The following is a 20,744-nucleotide window of genomic DNA, read 5'->3' on the forward strand; positions in this document are numbered from 1 at the left end:
AATCTGTTCACTTTGCCCTTTTATATATTTGTTGTAAATACATTTTGGCTTCAACTACTTAAAGGGTTTGGGTTCCAAAACTATATATATTTTTCACAATGAAAAAAATCCAATATTTCAGAAAGACGTTAATATTTAACACAGGAAGCTACAGCCAAATCAAAGCATTAATCTTTTCCACCATCAAAATGCTCCAAAATCAGGAGGTGGGTGTGGTATAGTAGAAATGTCCTTTGCTCTAGTGGGTGGTCTCTTTGTGCCAGGTAGACCCATTCTGTGCCCAGCATGGTTAGAGCCATCTGTCATGAAACTATCAGTTAGAAATGCTAGAAATGTACATATTTTTCAGAAATGGAACTAATAAATTGAATTCCTTTTAGAAAATAAATTGAAATGCAGCATAAATCCATGAGCAAACTGGATTATATCTGCAGGCAAATTTATAGAGTCACTGTACAAATGAACACATACTTTTTTTTTTATTGTAAGCACTGCCAAATTTAATAAAACTTTCTACCAAACTGTGACCTTCATCTATTAACTTAATTAAAGCAATATTATGGGTACTACTCAAAGTGTTAACCTGTGGGTGGTTGCTATTGAAATCCATTATCTGTGGAGTCAGTATTAGTGGTCAGCTGCATCAGAAATAAAACTTGCAACCAAGACCCTCCCTTGGGTGCTGTGAGCTCAGCATGTTAAATTGTCAAAATTCGTTAAAGCTTCTTAAAAAAACGAATAGTTTAAGCCCCCTGGAGTTTAAGGTAAACCAGTCATTCCAGTCAGGAAGGACTCCCATTTTATTGAGCAGCAAGGCAAAAATTACATTTGGACAGGAAAAGGGATTCATAACAGTGTCTTCATGTATGAATTATTTGTTCCTATGTGTTTGTATACCTTGCTCTTTAATTTTAATTAAAACATTTCAACTTCTTTTAATCTATGGGAAGTGTCTTGTGGACATTTTCCTTTACAAAATCCCAAAACCTTCTCAATTTTCTTTAATAAGAACTTTGTTCTTATACTAAAAGTTTAATTTAACAACAAAATAGTGAAATAGTTAGTATATCAGTTTGTTTTTGTACATTTTAAAATTTCTGGTGAATTTAAATAGCATAATTTGAAAAGGAACATTGTGTTTCATTGTAAGTAGTACCTGATGGCATGAAAAAGTACCCACATGGATTAATTTTTCTCTAAGTGTGTCTATTTAAGATTTAGAAGTTTTGTAGTCTTACTAAAAAAGCATATATTAAGTAAAAGATTTGAAAATATAGCTTGTTTTATAAACAGTATTTTTGATATTGCAGTGTTTATAAGGCCACAACTTATATCTGTTACAGCCTCACTCATTTAAGACCTCTTAGTGGAGAGAAAGATATCATTTTAAGTAATAACTATCACTTATTGAGTAGCTACTGTATACTAAGGAATCAGAATAATTATGTAAGGGAGGTATTATTGCCACCATTTTAAATTGAGATAATTGGGACTTCAAGACGTAAAGTAGGTTGCCAGAGATGGTTTAGCTAGGTAAGCAATGGAGCTGAGATTCAAATTATATGTGACTCCCAAGTTGTACTCTTTCCATTGTAGCATATTGCTTCCTATGCTAAGCATATGCAAAAGTACCCTTTCTCCCCCAAAGAAAGTGAATTTTATCACTTTGAAGGCTTGGTGTTTATTAGTGCTTGTTGTGGGCCAGATGCAATGCTTGTTGATAGAATTAGAGTAGTGACCTGGTGCAACATGATTTCTGCTCTCATGGCACTGAGTGGTAGAGACAGAAATAAAATAAGAAAACATACAAATTAGCAATTACAAATTGTGGTGTTATGAAGGAAACAAACCAATTGCTGAGAGAGAATAATGGAGGGCTCTTCATTAATAAGGTGCTCAGGGAAATTCTCTCTGAAGGGTAAACTGTAAGCTGAGTAGATGAGAGTCAGCTCTTAGCTAGGCAGTGAGCTAAGCAGGTGGGCCAGCATGTGCAAAGGCCCTGAGCCAGTCCAGGAGATTGGGACCTAATCTTGAATCAGCACCGCTTAACTTGTCTAGGCACTCATTTGCTAGCTCTTGATCTCTAGCTCTAGCCAGTGCATCAGGACTACTTGGGACCACTACTTTTGCCACTACTTGCTGCTGCTACTTCTCAGTGGTCACCATGTCAACTACTAAGTTGAAGGAGCAAAAGGAGGAGTCTAGTTGGCATCTTCAGGAAGATAAAAAGCTGTCTGAAGCAGGGAGATGGCAATAGTGGATTTATATTTGATGTATTCATTTTAGTTGGAGCCTGTGGAAATTTTCCTTTACAAAATCCCATGACTGTCCCAATTTTCTTCTTTAATAAGAAGTTTGTTCTTTTACTTATACTAAAAGTTTAACTTAACAACAAAATAGTGAACTACATCAGATATAAATCTATTATTGCCATTTTCAGTTATGCCTGTATTCAATATGTTTAATGCAAAGCACTGTCCAGATGCCTGGAGCAGGGATGGTCTGTCCAATGGAGAATTTGTAGGCTTGGAACAAAGGGCAGGAACCTTGTTTTTCTATGTGGGAGACTGTTAAGTCCAGGTAAAACTGTAAATGAGTAGTATTTTTAATTGTCTGATTTTGTAAACTGTTTAGTTGTTCCAAGTCTTCCTGTGAATTAATCATATATTAATTTAGTTTCCAAGTCTATAATGTATTCCCCAAATGGATGTTAGATATTTTAGTACAAGGGAATTTATAATTAAGTATAGCAAAGTAACTTCAGTGAAGTATTCCAATTAAGTGTTATAGATCCCTAGGCTACACTGATGAAACTCAGCTGGGGTGCTGTACATAAGGGAAGCAGTTTTAAAACGGCAAAACCTATCTGTGAAGGGATTCATGTAATTTTTCCTTTCAATAAGAAATGCCTCCACATGGTTTTTTAGTTTATTTTTCTAAATACGTTTTTTTTGGGGGGTGGCAGTTTTAGGTTCATAGAAAAATTGAGAGGGTTAAAGAGAGGAAATTAAAGAGATTTCCCATATACCTCTTGTCTCTCCACACATGCATAGCGTCACCCATTATCAACATCCCGCATCAGAGTGGGACATTTGTTGTAACTGAGGAACCTACATTGACACATCATAATCCCCCAAAGTCCATAGTTTACATTAGGGCTCACTCTTGCTGTTGTACATTCTATAGGTTTGGACAAATATATAGTGACACAGAACCATTATTATAGTATCATGCAGAATATTTTCACTGCGCTTAAAATCCTCTGTGCCCTACCTGCTCACCCTTCCCCATTCTCTAACCCCTAGAACCACTGGTCTTTTTACTGTCTCCATAGTTTTGCCTTTTCCAGAATGTCATGTAATTGGAATCACACAGTATATTGCCTTTTCAGATTGGTTTCTTTTACTTAGTGATATGCATTTAAGGTTTCTCTATGTCTTTTCATGGCTTGGTAACTCATTTCTTTTTAGCACTGAATAGTACTCTACTGTCTGGATGTACCACAGTTTATCCATTCACCCACTGAAGGACATATTGGTTGCTTTCAAGTGTCGGCAATTAGAAATAAGGCTGCTATAAGCATCTATGTGCAGGTTTCTATGTGGACATACGTTTTCAACTCCTTTGGGTAAATAACCAAGGAGTGTGATTACTGGATCGTATGGTAAGAATATGTTTAATTTTGTAAGAAACCGCCAAAGTGGATTCCAAAGAGGCTGTACTATTTTGCATTCCGACTAGTACTGAATGAAAGCTCCTGCTGCATCCCATCCTTGCCAGTGTTCTCAGTGTTCTGGATTTTTGTCTATTCTAATAGGTGTGTAGTGGTGTCTCATTTAAATTTGCATTTCCCTGATTACATATGATGTGGAGTATCTTTTCATATGTTTCTTTGCCATCCATATATTGTTTTTGATGAGATGTCTGTAAAGGCCTTTGGCCTATTTTCTTTATCTAGTTGTTTTCTATTTGGTGAATTTTAAGAGTTCTTTGTATATTTTGGATAATAGTCCTTTATTAATTGTGTCTTTTGCATATATTTTTGCCCAGGCTGTGGCTAGTGTAATTCTCTTGACATCGACTTTCGCAGAGCAGACATTTTTAATTTTAATAAAGTTCAGTTTATCAGTGATTTCTTCCATGGATTGTGACTTTGGTGTTGTGTCTGAAAAGTCCTTGCCATAGCCAAACATAGGTTTTCTCCTATGTTATTTTCGAGAAGTTTGATAGTTTTGTGTTTTATATTTAGTTCTGCAATCCAGTGTAAGCTAATTTTTATAAAGGGGGTAAACTTTGTCCAGATTGATTTTATTTTGCATGTGGATGTCCAGTTTTTTCAGCATTGTGTGTAGAAAAGGTTATCTTTGATTTATTATATTGCTTTTACTCCTTTGTGAAAGATCAGTTGATTATATTTATAGAGGGGCCTATTTCTGGGCCCTCAATTCTGTTCCACTGATCTCTTTGTTCTTTCACCAATACCACTGAAAGTGATGAAAGGGCACTTTGTTCTTCTCCTTTAATATTGCTTTTTTTTTTTTTTTCCTCTGATGATTAGTGATGTTGAGCATTTTTTCATATGTCTATTTGCTATTTGTATGTCCTCTTTGGAGAAATGCTCTTCAGGTTCTCTGCCCATTTTTCAATTGGGTTGGTTGTTTTTTTGTTGTTGAGTTGTTGAGTTCCTTGTATATTTTGGATATTAGCCCCTTATCAGAGGCACTATTTGCAAAAATCTTCTCCCATTCAGTTGGTTGCCTCTTTATTTTGTTGTTGTTTTCTTTTGCTGGACAGAAGCTTTTAAGTTTGATATAGTCCCATTCATTTATTTTAGCTTTTACTACCATTGCCTTTGGAGTCAAATTCATAAAATGCTCTTTGAACCTAAGGTCCATAAGTTTAGCACCTAAGTTTTCTTTTATGCAGTTTATTGTTTTAGATCTTATGCTTAAGTCTTTGATCCATTTTGAATTAATTTTGGTACATGGTGACAGATAGCAGTCCAGTTTCATTCTTTTGCACGAGGCTTTCCAATTCTCCCAGCACCATTTACTGAAGAGGCTGTCTTTTCTCCATTTTATGTTTTTTGCTTCTTTGTCAAAAATTATCTGTCCATATTTATGTGGTTTTATTTCTGGGTTCTCAATTCTATTCCATTGGTTTATGTGTCTGTTTTTCTGCAAATACTACGTTGTTTTGATTATTGTGGCCTTGTAGTACAAGCTAAAGTTAGGGAGTGTGATACCTCCAACATTGTTCTTTTTTCTTAGGATTGCTTTGGCTATTCGGGGTCTTTTGTGGTCTCCTTTAATATGGTGTTGGCTATTGTGGGTCTTTTGCCTGTTAATATAAACTGTAGAATAAGTTTGTCAATATTCACAAAATATCTTGCTGGGATTTTGACTGTATTGAATTTATAGATAAAGTGGGGGAAGAACTGACTTCTTCCTATCTCAAACACGGACTATCATTCCATTTATTTAGTTCTTTGATTTCATTCATCAGTGTTTTGTAGGTGTTCTCATATAGATCTTGTATATGTTCTGTTAGATTTATACCTATTTTACTTTTGGATGTGCTAATGCAAATTATCTTATTGTTTAAATTTCAAATTCCACTTGTTCATTTTTGGTATGTAGGAAAACAATTGACTTTTCTTATATTAATCTTGTATCCTGCAACATTGCTATTAGATCCAGGAGTTGTTTTATTTATTTATTTATTTTGTTTTGTCTATTCTTTCACATTTTCTACGTAGATGATCATGTCATCTGCAAACAAAGATGTCTTATATCTTCCTTCCTTATATGTGTATACCTTTTAGTTCATTTTCAGTTCTTTTTCTTTTCTTATTGTATTGGTTGGGACTTCCAGTATGATGTTGAAAATTGGTGATGAAAGGGCACATCTTCGCCTTTTTCCTGATCTTAATGGGAGAGTTTTGAGGTTTTTTTTTTTTTTTTTTTACCAGTAAATATGTTAGCTGTAAGTATTTTGTAGATAGTCTTTACCAAGTTGAGAAAACCTCCTCTATTTCTAGTTTATTGAGAGTTTTTATCATCAATGGGTATTGGATTTTGTCAGATTCTTTTTCTGCATCTATTGATATGATCATGTGATTTTTCTCTGTTGATGTGGTAGATTACATTAGTAATTCATTTTCAAATGTTCAAACAGCCTTGCATGCCTTGAATAAATTCCACTTGATTGTGGTGTATAATTCTTTTAATACAGTGTTTTATTTAATTATGCCAATACTTTGTTGATGGTTTTTGCATGTATGTTTATGAGAGATATTGGTTGATGGTATTTTTTTTATGGTTCCAATTTTAAATAGTTTTATTTAAGTTGCATTTCCACTTTACAATACAGTGCTCATAAGGTGCATCATTATTTCCTTTCCCTGTGTACACAATCCATATTCAAGTAGCAAGAATGCCCAGTTATTTACTATATAACAGCTCGACTTTAAAACTGCCATGGAACTTGCTACAAATTTGAGTCCTTCCATATTTTGTGTGGGACAATGCTAAATCTATGCTCAAGGTTGGCTTAATCTACCTCTTTAATGGTGGGTCCAGAAGAGGCACCCCCAGAAGGAGGGGCTCCACCACCAGCAAAGCCTCTAGGCATCCCTTCTGGCATGCCTTCTGCACCCTGGTTCAGCTTGGTAATGATGATGGAATTGTAGACTTTTTCCAGCTCTTTCTGATGATGTTCAAATTCTTCCTTTTCTGCAGTCCGACTCTTATCAAGCTAGTTATGACATAATTGTACTTGTCAAAAATCTTCTGTTTGTCCTCATCATTGATCTTGCCTTGAATTTTTTCATCTTCAACAGTTGCTTTCATTTTGAATGCATAGGATTCAAGGGAATTTTTAGAAGACACCTTGTCCCTCTGCTTCTCATCTTCAGCTGTGTACTTCTCAGCTTCCTGGACCATGCGCTCAATGTCTTCCTTGCTCAGATGACCCTTGTCATTAGTGATGGTGATTGTACTCTCTTTTCCTGTACTTTTATCCACAGCAGAGACATTGAGGATGCCATTTGGCGTCAATATGAAAAGTGACTTCATCTGAGGAATACCACGAGGTGCAGGAGGTGTGCCTGTGAGCTCAAACTTGCCAGGCGAGTTGTGATTCTTGGTCATGGCCGCTCACCTTCATAAACCTGAATGAGGCTGGTGGTCAGAATAGGTAGTGAAGGTCTGTGTCTGCTGGGTAGGAATGGTAGTATTGTGCCTTATGAGGACAGTCATGACTCCACCAGCAGTTTCAATGCCAAGGGAAAGAGGAGTGACATCCAACAGCAGTAAATCTTGAACATTTTCAGATTTGTCTCTAGATGGGATGGCTGTCCCTAAGCAACAGCCTCATCAGGGTTGATGCTCTTATTTAACTCATTTCCATTGATGAGTCCTGTAGAATTTTCTGAATCTTGCGGATACGGGTAGAACCACCCATCAGGACAATAATATGGATCTGGGGCTTATGGAGCTTGGTATCCCAAAGGGCTTTCTCTCCAGGGTTCAGGGTGCCACGGAAAAGGTCTGTGTTCAGTTCTTCAAATTTGGCACGGGTGACAGAGGTATAGAGGTTGATTCCTTCATAGAGTGAATCAATCTCAGTACTGGCCAGGGTGCTGGAAAAGAAAGTATGAGGTGTGATCAAAACATACGGTGAATATTTAAATATAAAAAATTATTACAGTAAAAGACACATTGCCATTAGTCCCCCTCAAAATGCTCCCCATCACTTCAAACACACTTATCCCATTGTTCTTGCCACTATCTGAAGCAGTGCTGGAAGTCCTCTTTCATGGTTGCCTCGATGTCCTGATTCAAAATGTTTACCTTTCATAGTTATTTTGACTTTGGGGAAGAGCCAGAAGTTGAACGGTGCCAGATCAGGTGAATAAGGTGGATGAGGAAACACCATAATCTTTTTATTTGACAGAAATTGCCATGGCAGAAGTGATGTGTGACGCTGAGAGCCTTTCTGTTGTGATCACAAAATACGGTGAATGCTGATGCTGAGTGTGATCCAACAGAAAGGCAGGGATCTTCAGTGCAGGAAGTGGAACATCAAACCGTAGTAACAGTGTATGGCAAGTTTCAGCTTGTTTGGTGCAGACAGTCGGGCGTGAGCTATGGTTGAGAGGCGTGTTTTAAAGTGTACTGTAAATTATCCTCCATCATGACAACGCTCTGTGTCACACATTGCTTCTGGTATACAGCAATTTCTGTCAAATATGGTGTGTCCTCATCGACCTTATTCACCGGATCTGGCACTGTGGGACTTCTGGCTCTTCCCCAAATTCAAAATGATTCAGGACATCAAGGCAGCCACAACAGAACAACTAAAAACACTCACGAAAGAGGACTTCCAGAACTTCTTCAGAAAGTGGCAAGAACAATGGGATAAGTGTGTTCAAGTGAGGGGGAATATTTTGAGGGGAATTAATGGCAATGTGTCTTTTACTGTAATAATTTTTTTTAATTTAAATATTCACTGTATTGTTTGATCACACCTCGTATGCTGAGCACGTTCACAAGCAGTGCAGAGGCGTGGCAAGCCCTCTTCTCACTGATGTCCTTCTGCTTGTGCTTGAACTCTGCAATAAAATGGTTGACCATTCTGGTGTCCAAGTCTTCTCCACATAACTGGGTGTCCCCAGCTATAGATTTGACCTCAAAGATTCCGTCTTGAATTGTGAGAATCGACACATCAAAAGTGCTGCCTCCCAAGGCAAAGATCAGCATATTTGTTTTAGCTCTAACCTTTTTGTCTAAGCCATAAGCAATAGCAGCAGCAGGTGGCTCATTGATGATTCTAAGTAAACTGAGACCAGCAAAGTTCCAGCATCTTTGGTAGCCTGACGCTGAGAGTCATTGAAGTAAGCAGGTACTATGATGATAGCACTGGTAACAGTCTTCCCAAAGTAGGCTTCTGCAATTTCCTTCATTTTTGTCACAACCATAGATGACACTTCTTCTGCATAGAAGCTTTTTGTCTCTGCCTTGTATTCTGCTTGGACTTTGGCCTTCCAGCATCATTCACCAGTATGAAGGACCAGTGCTTCATAGGGGCTGAACAACAGCATCATCAGATCGACATCCAGTCAGGTGTTTGGCATCACAAACTGTGTTGGTGGGGTTCATTGCAACTTGATTCTTTGTGGCATCACCAATCAATCGTTTAGTATCAGTAAAAGCAACATAACTTGGGGTGGTTCGGTTTCCCTGATCATTGGCAATTATTTCCACGTTTCCATCCTGAAAGACACCCACACAAATGTAGATGGTGCCAAGATCAATGACAACTGCAGGTCCCTTAGGCATGGTTGTTTGAGTGTATGTGTGACTTGCAAAGAAGGAAGATCCCAACAGCTGCCCCCGTGTTCAATGAGCGGTTGATAAGTTTTCTTGTCTGCTTTTGGTATTGGGGTAATGCTGGCTTCATAGAATGAGTTAGGAAGTATTCCCTCTGCTTATATCTTCTGAAAGAGATTGTAGAGAATTGGTATAGTTTTTTTCTTAAATGTTTAGTAGAATTCACCAGTGAAACCATGTGGACCTGGAGCTTTCTGTTTTGGAAGGTTATTAATTATTGATTCAATTTCTCAAATAGATACAGGCCTATCCAGATTGTTTATTTCTTCTGGTGTGAGTTTTGGCAACTTGTGTCTTTCAAGGGTTTGATTCATCTCAACTAGATTATTAAATTTGTGGGCATAGAGTTGTTCCTAGTATTTCATTATTATTCTTTTAATGCTAGGAGATCTGTAGTGATGTCTCCTCTTTCATTTCTGATATTAGTAATTTGTGTCTTCTCTCTCTTTTTCTTAGTTAGCCTTGCTGAAGGCTTATCAATTTTATTGATCTTTTCAAAGAACCAGTTTTATTTTGTTTCTTTTTTGGGTAATATTGGGGAACAGTGTATTTCTCCAGGGCCCGTCAGCTCCAAGTCATTGTCCTTCAGTCCAGTTCTGGAGGGTGCAACCCAGCTCCAAGTCCAGTCACTGTTTTCAATTTTAGTTGCAGGGGGTACAACCCACCATCACATGTGGGAATTGAACCGGCAACCTTGTTGTTAAGAGTTTGCGCTCTAATTAGCTGAGCCATCTGGCTGCCCCATCAAAGAACCAGCTGTTGATTTCATTGACTTTCTCTATTGATTTTCTTTTTAAAATGTCATTGATTTCTGCTTTAATCCTTATTATTTCTCCTGCTTACTTTGCATATAATGTGCTCTTCTTTTTCTAGTTTCCTAAGGTGGAAACTTAAATTTTTAGATCTTTCTTCTATTCTAATATATTATTTCAGTGCTATAAATTTCTCTTTAAGCACTGTTTTCACTGTATCTCACAAATTTTATTAAGCTGTGTTTTCATTTGCATTTAGTTAAAAATATTTTACAATTTCTCTTGAGGTTTCTTCTTTGACCCATGTGCTATTTAGAAGTGTGTGTTTTTTAATCTTGATGTATTTTGGTTTTCCAGTTATTTTTCTATTGATTTCTAGTTTAATTCCACTGTGGTCTGAGAGCAGACATTGTACGATTTGTATTCTTTTAAATTCATTAAGGTATGTTTTATGGCCTAAAATGTGGTGGTCCACCTTGGAGAATGTTCCATGAAAGCTTGGGAAGAAAGTGTGTTTTGCTGTTAGATGATGTAGTCCGTAGATATCTGATGGTGTTGTTGAGTTTAATTGTATCCTACTTGATTTTCTTTTTGCTGGATCTGTCCATTTCTGATAGAGGGGTGTCGAGGTTTCCAGCTATGATCATAGGTTCATGTATTTTCTCTTGTAGTTCTATCTGTTTTTGCATCATATAGTTTGATGCTCTGTTGTTAGAACATACGCATTATGGATTATTATATGTCTTGTGGACGAATTGACTCCTTTATCATTATGTAATGCCTTTCTTTATCCTTAATAACTTTTCTTGTATTGCAGTCTGCTTTGTCAGAAATTAATATAGCTATTCCTATTTCTTGTGATGTTAGCATGCATAGTATACTTTTCTCCATCTATTTACTTTTAATCTATTTGTGTCTTTATATTTAAAGTGGGTTTCTTGACATGTAGTTGGGTCTTGTTTTTTGATCCACTATGACAATCTCTATTTTTTAATTGGCACATTTAGACTGTTGACTTTCATGTAATTATTGATACAGTTGAATTCATACTAACCATATTTGTTACTGCTTTCTATTTTTTGCCCTTGTTCTTTGTTCCTGTCTTTGTCTTCCACTGTTTTCTGCTTTTTGTGGTTTTGATTAAACATTTTATAAGGTTCTATTTCTCTCTCTTCGTAGCATATCAGTTAAATTTCTTTTTTTAGTGGTTTCCCTAAAGTTTGCAATATACATTTACAATGAATGTATAGTTTTAGTGGTTTTTTAGTGGTTTCCCTAAAGTTTGCAATATACATTTACAATGAATGAATCTAGTTTCAAATAATGCTATACCACTTCATTGGTAATGTATCTTATAATAACAAAATAATCCTAATTCTTCCCTCTTATCCCTTGTATCATTGCTGTTATTCATTTCATTTATATGTAAGCATGTATATAATATGTGCATAAATATATATAATCAAATGCATTATTGCTATTAGTATTTTGAACAAACTGCTATTTGTTAGATCAATTAAGAATAAGGAAAAATAAATTTTTAATTTTGCCTTCACTTATTCCTTCTTTGATGCTCCTTTTTTATGTAGATCCAAGTTTCTGACCTATGTTTTCCTTCTCTCTAAAGAACTTATTTTCACATTTCTTAAAAGGCAGTTCTGTTGACAACAGATTACCTCAGGTTTTGTTTGAGAAAATCTTTATTTCTCCTTTACTTTTGAAGGGTAATTTTACAGTGTATAAAATTCTATGATGGTGTTTTTTTTTTTTCCCCTCTCAATACTTTTAATATTTCACTTCATTCTCTTCTTGGCTTGCATGGCTTCTGAGGAGAAGTTGGATGTTATTCTTTGTTCCTCTATAGATTAGGTTTTTTTCCCTCTGAGTTTTTGCTTGACTTTGTCTTTGATTTATTTGAAAATGATTTATCTAGCTGTCGTTTTTTTGGCATTTATCCTGGTTGGTGTTCTCTGAGCTTCCTGGATCTGTGGTTTGGTGTCTGACAATTAGGGGTAAATTCTCAGTCACTGCTGTTTCAAATATTTCTTCTGTTCCTTTCTTTTTTTCTTCTGATATTCACATTATGTGTATGTTATGTGAGGGCTGATTTTATTAAGGAAACAAAACAAAACAGAGTACTCTATATTATTCCACAGTTGTTCCTTTTCCCTTATTATTCCCAGAGCACAAGGGAATATTTTGCTAATATTTATTGTGAGAACCTGGTTGAGCTTCTGGAGGTGAAACTTACAAAAGTGTGGAGTCCTCCTATGACTGGGTCTCTGTGGAGTTTTTAACTCTCAGACTTGTAGACACTGAGCCACCAGCAATTTGTAAATTACCTTTCAGGTTTTCCTACCCTGACACTGGTTCCTAGGCAGTTTCTGCTCATGAGTCTGCTCTGGTAAGTGTGGTTCCTTGCATTTATCTGTCTCCAGTCTTGGGTGGCCATGCCCTGTGTCTAGACCTCTCTCACAGACCCAAGGACAGTTGCTTTATCAGTCTTGTCAGCTTTTTTTTGTTAGGACAGAGTGGTGACTTCTAAGCTTCTTTACATGTGGAACTGGAAATTAAAAGTTTCACACATAACTTTTTTGAGGGGGGGGTTAAAAATTAATTTATTTTCAATTGTATAATCTGTATAATAAAACTTAACAATTTTAACCATTTCTAAGTGTACAGTTGAGTGGCATTCAGTATATTCAAATAGTTTTTCAAGGTGAAAAATGTTCTGGAGATGAATAGTAGTGATGGTCACACATCAATTTAAAGTGATACGATTGTTTAATTTTTTGGCAGTGTTTTAAGGTTTTCTAACAGATTTATCTATCCTTACAGTATTTTATTTAGCTTACATTATATAGATTTGTAGGGAGTGACAGATATTCAACATTTGACGAGTATCGATTGAGCACATGCTCTGTGAAGGTCCCATATCTTTTGATTCTGACACTAACTGCCTGGAGTTAGCACAGATCCCACAGGTTGACGGGTCAGTCTCACAAGGCTACCCCCACTTCAGATGCTGGTCTTAAGTCTGAGGTCGTCACCTGTACTTTTGACTAAGTGGCTTTAACTCAGGGGTTCCCAAAACCCCCTCCTCAGGTTTGTTAATTTGCTGTAATGGCTCATAGAACGCAGGGAAACACTTTACTTTCACTTATTGGTTTATCATAAATGATATTACAAACAATATACATGAATAGCCACATGAAGAGGCCCATAGGCCAAAGTCTAGAAAGGTCCCGAGCATGGGACCTTCTGTCCTGTAGAGTTCGGGTGTACCTAGCATGTGGATGTGTCCCCCAACCCAGAAGCTCTCCAAACCCTTTTGGTTAGGGCTTTTATGGAGGCACCATTATATGGCATGACTGATTAAATCATTGGCCAGTGGTGATTAACTCAGCTCTGGCCCCTCTCCTCTCCGTTGAGATGGGGGATGGGGCTAAAAGTTCCAACTCTCTAATAAAGCCTTTTTCTGGTTCCTTAGCCCCCATCCTGAAGCTGTCTAAGGCCCCCAGCCACCAGTATCTTATTAGCATACAAAAAGAAACTCTTATCACTCCCAGATTCCAAGGATCTTAGTAGCCCTTGTGTCAGGAACTGGGGTCAAAGACCAAATATTAGAACAAAAGATGCTCCTAGCACCCCTATCTATCAGGAAATTACAAGGATTTTAGGAGCTCTGTGTCAGGAACTGAGGGCAGAGACCATATTTCTTCTTATGTCACAAAGAAAAACACAATGGGAATTTATCCACCCTCTTGGAACTATAGTTTCATTTGCAGAAGAATGTTCCTTTTCTGAATGTTTTGGCTCCTGCAGGCTCCCATTTCTGCCATAGAATACTGCTGATGTAGCCGTAGAATTACTTAGGGGCTGGGCACAAAATAATGGAGTTAAAAATAAAACCAAAAAACAACCTGGGAGATGTCTGTAGTGTTCTAAGTGTTAGGAGCCTCCTTTGCTTCTTGAGTCAGAAGTATAGGGCTTCTCCTGGAGTTCTCTCTGCCAGCACCCCAATGCCTACCTGGGTATGAGGCTTTGTTGATTAGGCAGGGGGATCACAGAGGAAAAAAAATGCTAAAACTCGCTTCTGGCTTATAGTAATTTGAATTCTGTTCTTCCTTGATCTGTCTGCTACTATTCAGTTTTCAGAGTTTGCAAATAGTGATTCATGTATTTTGTTCAGGTTTCAGAGCTGCATTCAGTGGGACAGATAGGGTGGAATATGCTTATTCCATTTTTACCTAGGATTAGAATGGCCAGGAGTGTTTCTTAAAAGTCACTGAAAAACAACTGGGGGAAGGAATTTGATGCAGCTGAATAGTTGTTTGTATATTATATATTGTGCTATATATCCTGTATTATGGGAAAAGTTTGGTTAGATAACATTAGAGGGAAAGAAGTTTTCATTGTTGATAGCACTACTTGTTAAGCTTCATCTGAGATTAGCGGGAGAGAAAGGAGAGTGTTTATAGCTAATTGCTTGAAATGGCTGTACTGCAGCAACCCATAGTAAGCTGCTGTTAAAGATGGAGCATCACACTCCTCAGATGAACATGATTTTCTTTTTGCAGAAAGCAAACATGGAGAACCACTGACTTCCCAGTTAAAGTCCCAACTCTTTCCTATGGCATTCAAGATTCCTTTCAATCTCATTCCTTCTGCTCTATCATTCTCTTTCACCATCTGCTCCCATCAGTGCTTCCTTATACACTTGATTTTTTTCTTTTTTTCCAAGATTTAAAACAAATTTTTTTATAAAAACATATTTTATATTTTTATAGTTACATAGGGAATGTTGGGGAACAGTGTGTTTCTCTAGGGCCCATCAGCTCCAAGTCATTGTCCTTCAATCTTGTTGTGGAGGGCGCAGCTCAGCTCCAACTCTAGTCGCCGTTTTCAATCTTTAGTTGCAGGGGGCGCAGCCCACCATCCCATATGGGAATTGAACCTCAACCTTGTTGTTGAGAGCTCGCGCTCTAACCAACTGAGCCATCCGGCTGCCCCCTTATACACCTTGATTTTAAGCCATTTCACAGATTTCTAAATAGACTGGGGCCAATCAATTTCCACAATGTTGAATGTGCCTTTCCTCTGTTGGTAATTCCTTCTCACTTTTTTCCCATTTATTAGGAATCCAGTTTTATATTTCAGTAACTGAGTCTTCGTGAAACCATTTTTTGTGTTACAAGTTGTACATGCTCTTATTTATTACTTTTATTTGAAATTCGCATAGAAGCCTGTCATTTGTATTAGATTGAACTGGAGGGGAGGGGAAGGACTGTGATTTACTATCTCTTTATATCCTGCTGTAGCACAGTACCTGTGATAAATGTTGGATTGAGTCAGGAAAGATAGAGGGAAGTGTTCAGGCTTTATTTAATTGTAAAGTGATATGGTAGATAGGACACAGAATGGTTAAATCAGAAAAAAGACTGCAAAGCAGAGACCTGTATGGTATAAATGGAATTAGGAAATAATGTTTTTAGGGAAAACGTTTTGATTACTTTGAGTTTTTCTTTTGGTGGGGTAGCTTTTTCTCTAGTTCTTTCTGTCCAGACAGCCAGCTGCCACCTCTGTTAAGGTAGTGTTTTTCTAGGTTTTGTTGTCCAGATATTTCTTGTAATTTGAATACATTTATCTACTCTTTCACACAACAGAGACACTCCAATAGCTGCACCAAACATTCTTCCCTAAACCAGCCTGACATTGGATTTGGAGAAAAGTAGATTTTTGAAATAAAAGTGGTTGTAGCCATACTAAACCATTGTTATTTTCCTGTAGAGTACCAGAAATTTTCAGGAGAGAGGAGCGTTTAGGTAGTTGAATTTGCTATTTTTAATATTCATCTGAAGCTCTTGGTGAGAAACCAACCAATTGTTGACTGTAAATCAAGTATTCATGACTTTTGTGAACACCTAGCAGCAGTACTGGATAATCTGGGTAATGATACCTGCGGTTAGAAAGCCAGCTTTTGGAGTTCCTAGGAATTCCTTGATAACTGGTAGAATAGATACCATGAGAAGATCCCCACCGTTACAATGCACTACTAGAGGAATGGCGGTCACGTGTGTTACCTACAGCCAGATTGCATTCGTGGTTGTAATAAGTTAGGAACTGCATGATCACTTTTGTGTAGCCATTTTTATACCAGGATAGATTCTTAATTAGGATTTGTTGATATCTTTCATGACAGTCTTAAAAATAAGTTTTAACTCTTTCATTTTAGAAAATATGTTAATGTTCACAATTTTTGACTTTTAAGTTAAAATAAAAATTCACATGCTGTATTTCTGTGGTAAGAAATACAAAGTTTTAAAAAGTCCTTACTTCTAATTCAGACTGGTGGGATGAGTTAGACTTCATCTTTCTGCCCCAAATTCCCAAGGTAGAGAAACACTTAAAAAAACCCCTAAAAAACAAGAAGAATAACAAAACAGAATTCTGATGGAAAATGGAGGGGGACTGTGGTCCTGGAAGCTATGAGGAATTTCTGAAAGCTAGACAGCAGATGGGCTCATTCAATAGAAAATCTCAGTGTAAAACACAGACAGGAGAAGATTGCTGTAAAATGTTGGAGCTGCTCCAGAAGAGCAGGAAGGTGGATCTGGGGCAATTGACAGGATGCCTGGTTAGGAAACCTCATTATTATCAAGGAAATTCTTCCATGAAAGGTATCTGTCAGCAGGAGGAATTGTAGGTAATCTGGTAGACATGTATTTTGGAATTCTTTAGTAATTAAAAAGAATGAGGTAGATCTCTGCATATTGACAAAGAACATCTCTAAGACATATTCAAGATTGAAAAAGAACTTGTAGAATGACACATACAGTATTGTAACGTTATTAATGATTTAAAAATCCCACACTGAAATATTTTATATTTTTATAGTTACATACATTATATAAGAGCATAGACCAAGGGTTCTTAACAGGGCCTAATTGACATTTTGTATTGGATAATTCTTTGATGTGGATAGGTGGCTGTCCTGTGCATTGTAGGATATTTCAAACATCCCTGGCCTCTACCAACCAGACACCTGTAGTGTCCCTCCAAGTCACAATTGTGACAACCAAAACTGTCTCCAGACATTGCCAGCTGTGTCCTGTAGGACAGAATTGCTCTGTTGAGATCCCCTGGCATAGACAAAAGTCCAAGTATGTAAACGCACCTGAGAAATGATTCCTGGAGAAAGAAAGGCAGTGTAGTAGGGATGGAGGTATGGTGGGTGGCATTGTTAGCTTTATTTTGAACAAGAACAATGTTAAGGTATTATGAGTAATTAAAAAAAAATTAAACGATACCTTTTCTTTAGTCTCTTGTATTAAATTTAAAACTTTTTGATGGTTGAAAGAAGAAATAAAGAGAGTTTACATACATAGAAATAAACTTAAGTGTGTATGCATTTACACTTTCAGTTATTTCTCTTACAAAAATATAAATGTGCATACAGATTGGCCTATTCAGGCTAGCTTATGGCAGCTTGTAATACCTACAAATTGGAAACAGTGTCCGTTGTTAGGGGAATGGTTGAGTAAGTTATGGTTTACCCATATAACTAGAGATATTGCATAGCAGTTAAGCAAGTTGCAGAATGTGGTGTGATACAATTTATGCAAATTAAATCTTATGCACAAAACCATGCACTTTTATGTGTACATATGCTTATGAAAATGCTTAAGTAAGTCTGGAATGACACATGTAAAATTGATAATTGCTTTTAAGGTAGAAAGTGAGACTAGGAGACTTCAGCAGGGTAATGGTTATCTTTATTGCTTAAACTTTTTTAAAAAACCAAAATGGAGTACTCATACATTACTTGGGCAAATAAAATAAAGTTAAAAAAATATAAGAATATCACTTTTATGCATAGTGTCATCATTTAGTAGCATAAATTGATCTGGTGGATTGCCAGTAGTGCTTTGAGATCTCATGGTTTTTGATGGCTATTTGTATTTTATTAGAACTATCATTTAGCTATTTGTACGGTTTGGAAACACTTTTTTTAAATATACTGATCACAATGGAGATTATCTCTTAATCCTATTCCTAGAATTTCACACTGCCATTGTTTCCAAAATCTGTATTTGGAAATATGATAGATCTCTGTATTTGTTAAATCTTCATTATTAGAATCCTAAATGCATGTGTAATAGCTTTTCTTTAGTAAGTAGAAAATGATTACATGCTAGAGCTGAGCCCTTATTAAAGGTATTTTTTGTTTCTTTTTGTTTTCCTTTTTTTCCTCCTTGTTGCAGTTTTTCTTAGATGGTGCTATTTATGTGTGTTTTTACTTTATAACTAAGTTCTACAAATGCATTCTTTGACAATTGCTTGTCAGTGATACGCTGGAAATTGTGATGAATCTATATAGTTTTTAAATGTTTTTTATTGTCATGTATAAAATTTATCACTTTATTAATTTTTAATTGTACAATTCAGTGGCTTTAGTACATTTACAGTGTTGTGCAACCATCGCCACCATGCATTTCCAGAACTTTTTCATTGAATCTCAATAGATTTGTAGGATGTCTTTCTATTAATAGATTATCTTTTATCTTCATGGCTGTATGTTTGGCTGCCGATAGTGGTCTTATTTCCATTTTAGGGACTTCTAGTCAGCTTTGTGAACCTAGGCACACATACTCATATCTGTTAGGTATTTCTCTGAGGAACGGTGATCTCTGGAAAGTTTTATCAGTCTGTGATCAGAAAGTTTTATTGAATACCTTGGATGTGTACTGAACTTCCCAACAGCTATAGAGAAAATAAAGTCAAATATCCTTGCATTTCCTAGTATTACAGTGAAGCCTTAGTTTTTCTTTCTTTTCTTGCGTCACATTTACCCTTTGACCCAGGGAAGTTTGGCTTCTATTTCTGTTATTCTACTAAATTGGTCTGTTCTAGAATAAACCCCGCTTCCACTACTGATCGTCTTGATAATTGTGATGTGCTGGGATTGACCCAGAAGGGTCTTCTAGAGCTGTCCTGGAAGAACTGACACATTGACTTCAGTGCTTGGCATGAGATGTGACCTGCCTGCAGGGTACTGTCTCCCATTACTCACACTGTGAGTATGCCTGTTGGGTGGAAACGAGGTCACATGTATGCACACTAACTGCAAGGGAGCCTGGGAAATGTTCTTGTATGCTCTTTTCCCTCAGTAGTTGAGGGAGGCAAGCTAGGAAGGAGTGTTGGAATGGTCATTTAGTGAGTCTACTTGCAGCATTTGCTGTGAGAAGTTGCTAACCACTATCAATTCTTTTTAACATTTTAAGTTATAAAATTTGTTATTTTCTTCTCTCTCCTACCCATAAACCAAACACAAATGACCAAAATAACTGAAATAGTTATATGCCAGGGAAGTACCCCATGTCATAGAAGGTGGCAAGGATTAAACTCCACCTGTGCCAGAAATAGACAGCAAGACTTCATCAGTGAGAGCAAGACCGTTGACTGCCTTCAACACAGCAAATGGTAGGAGTGTCAGCATGATGGCATTGGTCACCTGCTCACAAATCCCACAGAGGGATGTGATCGGTCTATTTAGAGTAAACAAATATGGCGGATTGTGTCACAGCTAAGAACACAGGGCTGTCAAGAACTGCAAAACGTCTGTGATTTTATTCTACTTGCACCGTAACAGCCTATCACAGTTTTATGGATGCTAATAGAAGATAGAAGACTGTTGGGTCAGAGATGAAGGATGGTTTATTAATTAACAAGTGTAGCAGTGATCAGAGTATCAGCATTTTTGTCCTGGTTCCCCAAGCCTCAGTTCCCACAAGGTGTTCTGAAGAGGGTCATATGCAGTGGTTTGCAGAATAGCAGAGGAGCCCTGAACTTAGGGTTCTTCTTGTATAATGAATCTTTTATAATGGGCTGTTAGCACTCCTGCCCTTTGCTCCAGAGTGAGACACTGTCCTTCTCTTTTAGGGTTGTTGGCTATACAAATACTTCTGCAAATACACAGTTGTTCCCTGAACAATACAGGTTTGAACTGTGGGGGTCTACTTATACACAGGTTTTTTTCAATCAATACAGTCAGCCCTTCATATCTGTGGGTTTCACATCTGTGAATTCAACCAACTGCAGGTCAAAAACAGTATTTTTGCATTCCCAACCTTAGTTTCTCAACTGTGGATTTTCATGGCTGAATCCGGGGATATGAAGGGACGACTGTAGAGTCAAAAATTATATGTGGATTTTCGACTGTGGCAGGGGGTGGGGGTCAGTGCCCCTAACCCCAGTGTTGTTCAGGGTCAACTATAGGTTAAAACAAAAAGTAGTCAGTGCCTTGCTCACACGACATTCAGAAATGTGAAAGACTCATGGAAAATTTTTGCCAACTAGGGCCAAGGATTCAGCACCTTTTGTAGGTGGCAGCAAACATACCAGTGCCACTCCCTCAGGAAGCGAGCAGTTCAGTAATAGTCACACTGTGGTTATCTGTCTTACTTAATTGCCTGTGTGCCTGCAGAAACTACTCAGGTTCAAGGGATGGTTTAGACTTTGCCATTTGGGGCACTCAGCAAGGATGTTTGGGGTGCTTAGGTTCCCAAAAGTGTGTAACTACCAATTATTTCCCTCTCTG

General features: G+C 37.2%; 1 protein-coding gene and 1 pseudogene across 1 annotated transcript in view; one reads left to right on the forward strand and one right to left on the reverse strand.

Annotated features, from left to right (window-relative positions):
- The window catches only part of PCCA (propionyl-CoA carboxylase subunit alpha), a 341,190-nt gene that overhangs the window by 32,704 nt on the left and 287,742 nt on the right, over positions 1 to 20,744 (forward strand). The window lies entirely within an intron of this gene.
- On the reverse strand, positions 6,553 to 9,341 carry LOC117021258 (heat shock cognate 71 kDa protein-like; annotated as a pseudogene).

Source organism: Rhinolophus ferrumequinum, chromosome 4, assembly GCF_004115265.2.
Source record: "Rhinolophus ferrumequinum isolate MPI-CBG mRhiFer1 chromosome 4, mRhiFer1_v1.p, whole genome shotgun sequence".
Taxonomy (NCBI): domain Eukaryota; kingdom Metazoa; phylum Chordata; class Mammalia; order Chiroptera; family Rhinolophidae; genus Rhinolophus; species Rhinolophus ferrumequinum.